Source organism: Lygodium microphyllum, chromosome 13 (genome assembly GCF_053477565.2).
Source record: "Lygodium microphyllum isolate KBCC chromosome 13, Lygodium_microphyllum_v1.1.10, whole genome shotgun sequence".
Lineage (NCBI taxonomy): Eukaryota > Viridiplantae > Streptophyta > Polypodiopsida > Schizaeales > Lygodiaceae > Lygodium > Lygodium microphyllum.
The window spans coordinates 128,877,388-128,888,348 of NC_141147.1; the positions used below are offsets into that span (position 1 = coordinate 128,877,388).

General features: G+C 38.2%; 1 non-coding gene across 1 annotated transcript; it reads left to right on the forward strand.

The window, feature by feature from the left end:
* The first annotated feature begins 8,458 nt into the window (after positions 1-8,458).
* Positions 8,459-8,657, forward strand: LOC148027199 (U2 spliceosomal RNA). Its single transcript, XR_015692997.1, has one exon. It is a non-coding gene; the product is annotated as a U2 spliceosomal RNA (small nuclear RNA).
* The last annotated feature ends 2,304 nt before the right edge of the window (positions 8,658-10,961 follow it).

Sequence of the window (10,961 nt, forward strand, 5' to 3'; positions counted from 1 at the left end):
CCGCCTCGCGCTCTCCCGCTGCCTTCACCTCTTCTTCCTCCTCTCGCTCTCCCGCCTTCCCTCCCCGCTGCCTGCGTCCCGCTCGGTGCCCGCCATCCCGCCCGCTGCCCCCCCCCCCCCCCCCCCCCCCCGCGTCCCCCCCCCCCGCCGTCCCGCGCGGGCATTCTTTTGTTAGTTTAATAGATTAATTAATGATAATTAATAATTAATAATTGTTTTGTTAGTTTATTTAATAATTATAATAGATAATAGATGTTAGTTTAATAATAGTTATATTGTTAGTTTAATAGTTATTAATAGTTTAATAGTTATTATTAGTTATTGTTAGTTTAATTTAATTAATCATTAACATCACATTAACATTCACAATCACATCCATTCATTCACAATCACAATTCACAATTCACCAATAAATAAATAAACTATAATAATGATAATGACAACAATAATAAAATAATAACATTTAACATTTAACATTCACAGTCACATTCATTCACATCCACATTAACCATTTAATTATTTAACATTCACAATCACATTCACATTCATTCACAATCACAATTCACAATTTACTAATAAATAAATAAACTATAATAAACAATAAATAAATAAACTATAATAATGATAATGATAATAACAATAAAATAATAATAATGTTATGTTAACTATAAGTATTTAATATTTAACTATTTTTCATTATCATTATCATTAACATTCACATTCACGATCTAACATTAACATTAACATCACATTCACATTCACATTAACATCACATTAACATTCACATTCACATTCACATTAACATCACATTAACATTCACAATCACATCCATTCATTCACAATCACAATTCACAATTCACAACTATTACTAACAATACAATCACATTCACATTGACATCCACATTAACATTCACATTTAACATTTAACATTTAACATTCACATCCACATTAACATCACATACAATCACATTCACATTTAACATTTAATATTCACATCCACATTAACCATTTAACTATTTAACATTAACATCGCAAACAATCACATTCATTCATTCACAATAACTAACAATTCACAATTCACAATTCACAATAACCAACAATAACTAACAATAACAATACAATCACAATAACCAACAATAACTATTAATTAATAACAAACAATAACTATTAATAACTATAACTAACAATAACTATTAATATAACTATTAATAACTATAACTAACAATAACTATTAATTAATAACTTTAATAACTATAACTATAACTATTAATTAATAATTAATAACAATAACTATTCAAACTATTAATTAATAACAAACAATAACTATTAATATAACTATAACTATAACTATTAATATAACAATAAACTATTAATGAAGGTTTTATTGGTTTCGGATGGGAAAAAGAGATGCAAATGGGATAAAATTCTGAGACAAAACATCTTTCAGCTTTCATGATCAGTCACTAATCATAAATTAGAAAATAATCTATTTTTATGCACAAATAAATAGACAAAAATAGCTAAAAATGGATTATTATTTTTTTGGGATTTTCGCATCATAAAAATCTAATAATTTATGATTCATGGTGTGGCTATAAAATAAAGTTGAGGCATGAAGTTTGGCTTTAGTTTGGCTTTGTTTATGTGTTATAGTTCATGTTTTTTTGTTTTATGCAAAAAATACATATAGAATAATACTCTACATCTATGCAACGCAGCATAACCTAAACATTAGAGGGAAAGGGTGAGGTTAAGAGATAAAGAGGGCTGAGAGGGTTTGAATTTCTGAAACATTTGATTGTGCATTTCATTTAGAATTGCGATAATTCAGTTTAAGGGGCTAGTAGCACGAGGAATCGGTGCTAGTCTCCATACATTGAAGCATATGTTTAGTGAAAATCATGAAAGGGTTGTTTTTCCCACATCACATCACAAAATGTTGATTGGATAAATATTGTTTGTGCACTATGATCATATGCACTTATCATGATGCATGACATGGTATCAATCCTGGAATGCATAGCAATTGTCTTCCTAGGACATGACTTATACGTTGAGTGGAAGGGAGCCTTTGTTGTAGGTCAGTTGTACGCTTTCCTTGGGATTGTTTGGTGAGGATTTATACATTCATGGATCATACAAAACAAGAAAAGAGTGGAGTTTGTGCATTATGTCTTATATGTTGGAGCAACGCATCTTGGGGCCAATCCCTGAGGTGTAGGAGAGTCGCAGTGGAGCCGCGACAATCAACCAAGGGGAGCTTCCTGACGTTTGTGTGACGAGGTACTACGCCTACATGTTATGGGATCTCCCTCTGAGGAGAAGGGAAGGTAAACATTGGACTACATATCAGCTACAAACACATAATTAAGTCTACCTAGTGTACATCAGTGTATTACAGATGCTCCTGGCCCGCGAGGCTGTGTGGTGGGGTTGTTTGTCTTGTGCATGAGGTCCGGCTAGTGCCATAGCCAGTGCCATCCCATTTTAGGTCCCATCATGGTTCTTGTCTCAATCTATTTTCAAGATTATGTGCATCCAAAAGAGAATGGAGTAGTAGATGCATTGAGCCACTGATCACACACAATGATAATGGATACTTTAATGGATATCTTTAAAATTCCCCTATAGATTTTACTGGAACATTTGTCATTCATTGAAATAAAAATTCATGTGTTGGAATCATGTTGAGTTTTCAAACTTAATATGGAAATACGTCTTCTCATGCCAATAATGTCTCATGAACGTTTCCCAAATTCACATTACTTATTACTTGTAAGGAAGATTAATCCCTTCAACTACATGGTAGAACATGCCATACTGCATGCCAATGCCCCATTATGTGACGTGATAGACAAAAGGGCACACTTGCAAATATGGGAAGTCCAATCATGGACATACATGCATGCAATTCCTTATAAGTATTACCTTTAATAGGGAGATAGGAAATGGGCAAGGAAAGAAAATAGTTCTATCAACATGATGGATAATGCCCGTGGGTAACATAGTGGGTAGTTGATCTTGGGTAGCATCATAGGTGGGAGCCCATAGTCGACAAAGGGAAAGATGTCATAGTGTCAACAACCTAAACATGCTTGTGGACACATTAGTCATCATCCATGCACTCATAATGGTAGTTCTACATAGTATACTAACAAGCAACCTATAAATTGTAACAAATGGAGAAATTTGAAGGTTGATGCACCATAGTAGTTTGTATTAGTGGTATTTCACTCAATGCCATACTACACATGCTAGATCAAGGAATAATTGAAAATATGCTTTGGCGTTTACCACCTTATAGGAACATCAATACAAGCACTCTATAGTACTTCTACTCCAAGTCTTGATTGAAAAAGGCTACACTAACTATATGCAACAAATTGGTCAAAGTTGTGAGGTGGAGACATTTGATGACATATGACATGGTCCATTAGTCCTAATTGTTTTTTTCATTCTAGGGGTCCATGCACAGATTGGGAAGAAGAATATGAGAATAATTATGTGTTTACACATCCTATTCCATATGATAGCTTAGATGTCTCTCAATTGTTATGTCCATGGAATCCATTTTGAGACCAATCCGCATTGTGAAGGTATGTTAGAATGCCAAAAGAAAAGTAAGACTCATATCCATATGCCTTTGCACAATAGTGTGCAACATCACACATCCACGTCTTGCAACTTGACCCAATTTTCTTAATGTAATTAGAGTTGCACCATGCACTCCTGACTCAAGTTGAGAGCACAATAGAGTATTAGCTTTGCATTGCTAAACCATTTGAAAGTACCATGCAACTCAAACTTCTCTAGATTTTAGAATTCGAGGAAAACACAACAATAATAGTAGTACCACACCATGGGTGTCAAGGTGTCCATGTGTTTATACGTATTCTTTTTAGTTGGTCTATTTTGTATTATCAAGATGATGGATTGGCCATTGGCCCATGTGACAAACCTAAAGATAGTGCTAACATCATGGTAGAGCTATCTCCATTATCCATACATCTAGACTAGAATACTTATAGCTAGAGATATAGTGGTCGGACTATGCCCTCACTTTCACATATTTTTAGACTGGGCCATAATTATGCATACCAATGGCAAGGTTATTTGACTTAACAAGCAAACTAGGAGTTGTATAGAGCCAATATCATGCTTTCTTGTTAATATCAGATGTACTAGGATGAAACACAATATTAGGGTAATTTATAAAATTTTATGCCGACTAGACGCTAGCATATCCATAAATATTGAAATGTACCTACCCAGGGAATAACATTGGGTAGTCAATGAATCGTTTCACTAGTTGGAATCCCATGGAACACATGGGCTTAGATGATTAGGTTGTTTCTAGGTCTACCTCACAAGGCTTGACCTAGGAGGATCAACTTGAGGTTCCTAATGACTCAACTACAGTTGCTAACAACACTCTAGCATCAAGTTAAGAAAGCCACTTGTGTGATCGATCAAACTTGAAGCAAATAAGCATTTTGATTGGTTCAATGAGATTGTGAAACGAGGGAGAGTAGAACGTCAACCCCTTTGCCCATAAGGCATAGTCTCACATTGGCCCCCAAAAACATTGCTATGTCGGCAAGCTCTAGGACTTTGAACCCTAAGAAAGTCATCATTTAGCTCTAAACCTATTTCTTGAGAAGCCACTCAACTAATTGAGTCCATCTAGCCATAGGACAACTCCGATCAGGGAAGTCATCCCCAACATCACACGCATACACCCAAAACATCTTTAGTTTTCTAATTAGGGTCTTCACACACTTCATTTAGATATTCAAAATTAGCTTCCTTAATTAATCCTTTAGCATAGATTCGTTATGTGCCTTTACATTATGTATACCAAAGACATGTGGAAACAATCATTTATTTCAAACAAGTGAACAAAAATTGGCTCTAAATGAAATCGCCATGTATGAAGCCAAAAAAAACCTCTTTGGATAGTCTCGCAAACTACTCTAGACTGAAACTATTGGTATCGACTGTTACCATGGATAGACCATGAGCAAATTGCTCTAGACTAGAATTATCAATACTAGGCCCATACACCCTAACTAGTGTAGGGACCTTTGGGATGTAAGTCCCACCAAATTTGTCCTGAAAGTCTCCCTAGAGCTCTACTAGTTATCACAGCCTTGGGCAATTAGTTACACCTTAGGGAGGGACCTCTCATCTACGGGCCCAAACCTAAGCACCCATGGATAAAACCAATTCTTGGTGGTGAAACTCAATGCATTGTGCTTAGAAATAGCTACACCCACTCTCAATCCATCATTAGCTTTCTTTTACTTCAAAGCACAACTAAGACATGCTAAGACAAGGAATACAATATTTTCCAAATAAAGCTTTTATTATTTATATCTATGAAATCAAAGCAACAACACAAGAAATATTTCTCCTACTCATTGACTACGAAAGTATATTATATTTCTCTCTTTCTCTCTCTCCCTCTCTCTTTCCCTATCATTCTCTCCTTCTTCTTCTTCTCTCTCTCCCACTCTCCTCTAATTCTCTCTCTCTCTCTCTCTCTCTCTCTCTCTCTCTCTCTCTCTCTCTCTCTCTCTCTCTCTCTCTCTCTCTCTCTCTCTCTCTCTCTCTCTCTCTCTCTCTCTCTCTATGTCAACACATGGGAAAAGGAGGGTAATTATTTGGATTTTATGGCTCCAGGCCTAAGCCTTATATATCCTCAAAGCTATCCCTACTCCTGCCAACCCTTGCACACACATGCTTGTGCATTTCGATTAGAGGCTCATTAGGCAATAAAGTGTGGAGCTTTTCCCTGCCTTTATGGATCCATGTGTTGGCTTTGAGCTCATGTGAGAGGTGATAACTGCAATGACGGCCCCAAAGATGACATTGATGAAACAAACATGATGATGGCTTAGGACAAGCGATGACCATCTTATTTTGTTTTTCTTCTTTCTTTATTTTTCAGTTTAAAAAAAATTGTAAGTAAGATGTTGCAAAAGACTTTAAGTAAGAAAATATGTGAACTTTGATGAGATCTTTTCACATGTGGTGAAACTAACTACTCTTTGCACTATGCTTGCCTTGGTGGCTAACGATGATATAGACCTTCTACAATTGGGTATCAAGACATCATTTTTCTATGGTGACTTTCATGATGAGATCTACATGTAGCAACCAAAGGGTCTTGTGAAACATGGCAAAGAAAAGCTAGTATATAAGCTAAAAAAGAGGCTTTATGGATTAAAGCATGCCCCACAAGAATGGTGCATTAAGTTTGATGCCTTTATATAGTCTCATGGCTACAAAAAATAAAGTGAGATAGACCATTGCTTGTACACTAGAATGGGCAAAGATGGTAGCTTGAAGGTGTTGATCCTTTATGTGGATGATATATTGATAGCTGGAAAAAATAAGTATGAGATTGATGCTCTGAAGAAAAGGTTTTATATAAACCTTTGAAATGAAGGATTTGGGACATGCAAGTCCCTTTCTTGACATGTATTGTTTCAATATGGAGGGGGAGACACAATTAGTACCCCATTGCCTCCATATGTGAAACTTGATGTTGATGATTGTCCCATATCTAATGAGGAGAGGGTTGAAATCACCATGGTGGCATGTTCATCATGTGTGGGAAATCTCATGTATGCTATGAATGCCTCTCACTTGGACATTGCTTTTATAGTGGGAATAGTGATAAGGTACATGTCAAATCCTAGGAAGAAGCATTGGGAAGTAGTGAAAGGCATCTTGAGGTACTTAAATGGTACAAGAGATACGTGCATATTCTTTAGGAGGACTAGGAGTGGTGTACTTGGGTACATAGATGCATACTATGCACAACATGTTGACAATAGAAAGTCAACCACATAATATGTTTTTACTTTATTTGGTGATGGAATCTCATGAATGTCTCATTTGCAAAAAATACAAGGCGTTATCTACGATTGAAGTTGAGTATATTATAGCCATAGAGGCATGCAAAGAATCCATATGGGTTTCTCATGTAGTAGGAGACTTGGGAAGGTGTCTCTATCCTTTGAAAAGCTTACACTTTGTAGGGAATTGATGGGCATTAGGTGAAGGTAACTCGCACAGTGCCACTGCTCTATCCTAGGAGATACCTCCTAAAGATGAAGCTACTCTGCAGTGTGTCCTACTAACTATTTATCAACAACGATGCTGATCACATACTAGAATGTGTGGTGGTGAAAAAGTCAGTCTCAACCCTTTGCATGGGTGGAGTTGGCTATGGAGGGCTTTTCTCTCATATAATAGCTGCTCTATGCCTCTAACTTTTTAAGAGAAAGAATCCCAAACACCTTTGGTCCTCAAACTACATCATCTGCAGTATAGGGCCAAAACCCTCTTAGAACAGACAATGGTATTTGCCTCAAATGTTGTAGTATTCCAAACATCGAAATATGAGATGCTCCTTAGTCTCTGCCTCTCTCTCACATGCGATTTTCTATCTCTGTACCTTCCCACCTACCTATCTCAATCCTTAGATGATGTGTGATGTACAGATCTACCCAACATCTGTACTCTACCTCTCTTCACAATCACACTCCCTATGAACTATGTTTGACGGGGCGCCGTGAAATAGCAAACCTTGGATAGGTCTTTGGGATTATGCAAGGGACAGACTAGCCTAGGAGTATCTTATTCCTATCCTTATTTTGTGTCCATCAATAAATAAAGGGATTCACCCAGATACCACGGAGGTGAAACGGCACATACGAAAAGCACTCATAGAGACCACAATTGTAATGCCTCCGTAAAGGTTCACTCTTTATGATATATGCTCTTGTAATATGGGATACCAAGAGGCTGCACATGTCATGGCAATGAGGGGGCACCGAAATACCTCTAGCTGCTTTTAGTAGCCAGCAGCCCATGATGCTGACACTCCTAAATCCTCATCACTAGTAGCCAGCAGCCCATGATGCTGACACTCCTAAATCCTCATCACATCAAAGTCAAACTCCATTCTTCCTAAGTCACCAGGATGTAGACTTCATGTGCTGGTATATCATTGTATGCCACAACGTTTGTTAACACAAGATGTATGGGCTACCCTCCTAAATGCCATAAGCAAAAGGAAAATAGACGATGGGACTGTCATTTGGTGCAACCTCAACAATTCCCATCATGAGGATGGCTGATGATGCAGCAAGCATGTCGGTGTTAGTCTCTCTTCTCTACAATCACGAGAGAGGGGGATTATGGTAAGAAGAATGGGAGGAACCTTCAAGAGGCCTAGAGGAATGCACAAGCCTTGATGGAGTAGGCGGATAGCCGCCGCAAGAGAGTGGATTATAGTAGTGCCTAGGATAGGCGACCATTCCTCGAATTTCTACTTCTCGATGGATTATCAGCATACAAGAAAGGGGTCCCGTAAGTAGAGTGGTAGGAGAGCGTGCGAAAGGGAAACGTGGGGCATAAAGGGAACGGTTGGGCAGCGGCGAGACTCATACCTTTCTCGGCCTTTTGGCTAAGATCAAGTGTAGTATCTGTTCTTATCAGTTTAATATCTGATACGTGGCCCATCGGGTCACTACGATATTAACCGAATTTTTCCCACGGGGGCGACCCCATCCGGCAGCTTGCTGCCCGGGGTTGCGCGCGTCGCCTTCGTATTGCACTGTCTCGGAGTGCCAGGCGCACCCCTCCCCCCTACAAAGCTAAACGTCTTGCAAAACGCACCGCACGCTGCTTGCCTAGGAGCCCACGTCGTCTCTTGGCTTCCGCCCTATCCGTCGGAAGACTGCGTCTACTTTGGTAAGCTGGATGATAGCTGTACACGTAGTTCCCTTCCTGCGTTGCGTTGCTAGATTCTGTACGCAGTCTTTTCCTTTGAGAGGAGCCATTGGGGCACGTGAAGCAACCTCACGGCCTGACCGTATGTTTTCGCCAGCAAGGACGGTGAAAGCCGAGGTTGGCACGTATGGAGAATTTGGTTTTCAAGTAATAGTCCTTGGAACTTGAAATTGAGCATGATTTTCTTGGCGTCTTGATGAATCCATGTCCACGACATAATCTTTGTACTTGAATGTTTCTAAGAAAATTTAATTTCATGGTGGTAGGGATTCTTTTAGGCTGAGTACAAGATTTTCACAAATGCGAGTGCTCCTTCCCTTAATTTCTTTTATTCATTAGTCTCACATTATTGTAGTGACATACAGAGGTAATGAATGTTTGTTTTTACCCTCTAGATTCAAGATTGACCATGCTTGAAGTTACATTTATTTTGGCTTTTGTATGTTTCTTAATTTTATTAGAAGTTTTAAGGTGCTAATGCTATTCATTTACTTTGAAATGGATACTTTGTGATAACAAGGCGATAATTTTCTTTTGGAGACATGCTTTAGGGTCTCACTAGTAATTATGAAGGGGATGTTGTCAACCCAAAGACAAATGTTCAAGAGGTGTGTTGAAACGAGTTTGCTATGCATGAACCTAATAATACCCTAGAGGAGTTAGCAAGACTAATACTACAAAAGAGGAAAAAAGACTTCTTTGATAAAGAATCCTTATCGGTTTGGTGATGAAGTTATATTGAATTGTAGCCTACGGAGGCATTTCTCTAAGAAAGAAAAGAAATTTCCAAATGTGCACTTGATTGCATCTTCCGGACTATATTCGAAAGAGAACTTGAGTGGCAACTTCATTAAGGTTTTTTCTCAACAACCCTAACCTATAAATCTTGAAGTCTGTGGTCTAACCCTACATAGAATATGAGGAGGAAGAATTTGATGCCTTTCACATTTCTAAGTTGCGATCGAAAGTTGTCTTTAGGTTCCATATGAAGGAAGTTTCTAAGGTTAAAATCCAAGTGAGCTAAAGCCTAAAATGAATATTTGACCGTAGTATTATGGTTGAAAAGCTTGCTTGGGGAAGTACTTCAGGTGAATGCGGATGCATGCTTTTTAGGAGACCCACCTTCTTTGTTCCACCTATTCCATTTGTTGCACGTTGGCCACCACTACCATCACAATGTTGCTAGTACCAAAACAACGGTAACATTGCTTCTATCACTATCTCCACCACCCTCTTGGTCACTTACATCCATCTCTTACTCTCACCCCCTCCCTCACACACACACACACACACACAAAATCTCCTCTCTCTCTCTCTCTCTCTCTATCCCCCAAACAACCTCTCTCTCAAAATTTACAGCCCCTATCTCACCTTGGTCTTAAATTTTCTATGCATGTAGGATGCCACACACACACACACACATAGAGAGAGAGAGAGAGAGAAGAAGAAGAAGAAGAAGAAGAAGAAGAAGAATAAGAGTATATTAATGCCTCTAAAAAGCAATGTGGCCTATGAGACCAAACCAATACTGACAATGACATGCATCTCTCAATCTTAAAAGGTAAAAGATATGCCTATGAGACTAGAAATTAGGTAGTATTCAGTGTAAGAATATGCTCATGGTGCAAGTGCAAATAATAGTACTAAAAAGAAGAAGAGAAAAATGGTAGAAACACTTTTCCCTTAGTGAAGTATCCCCCTCATGTGAAGACTTAGCTCTATGTGGTTAACATGCCTCACTATTTGCCTGCTATGGCACTCAATGATAGCTCTAATTTATTTATGATAAGGGTGAGGCTGGGTCTCTTGTGAGGTCGATGTGGGCATCTTGCTCGACTAAGTGCCAATTCCCTTTGTTGGGATATACCTCCTAAAGATGAAGCTACAATACAGTGTGTCCCTACTGATTATTTATCAACAATGGTGGCTGATCTCATACTAGAATTTGTGGTGGTGAAAAGGTCGGTAACAACCCTTTGTTTGGGTGTGGAGTTGGCTATGTGGGGCTTATCTCTCATATAATAGTTGCTTTATGTCTCTAAAGTTTTAAGAGAAAGAATCCCAAAAACACACTATTAGTGAATTTGGGAATTTTCCACAAGTTTAGGACTCATGGTCAAAACTTTTTATTTGCTATAACTCTCACACCGTGTCTC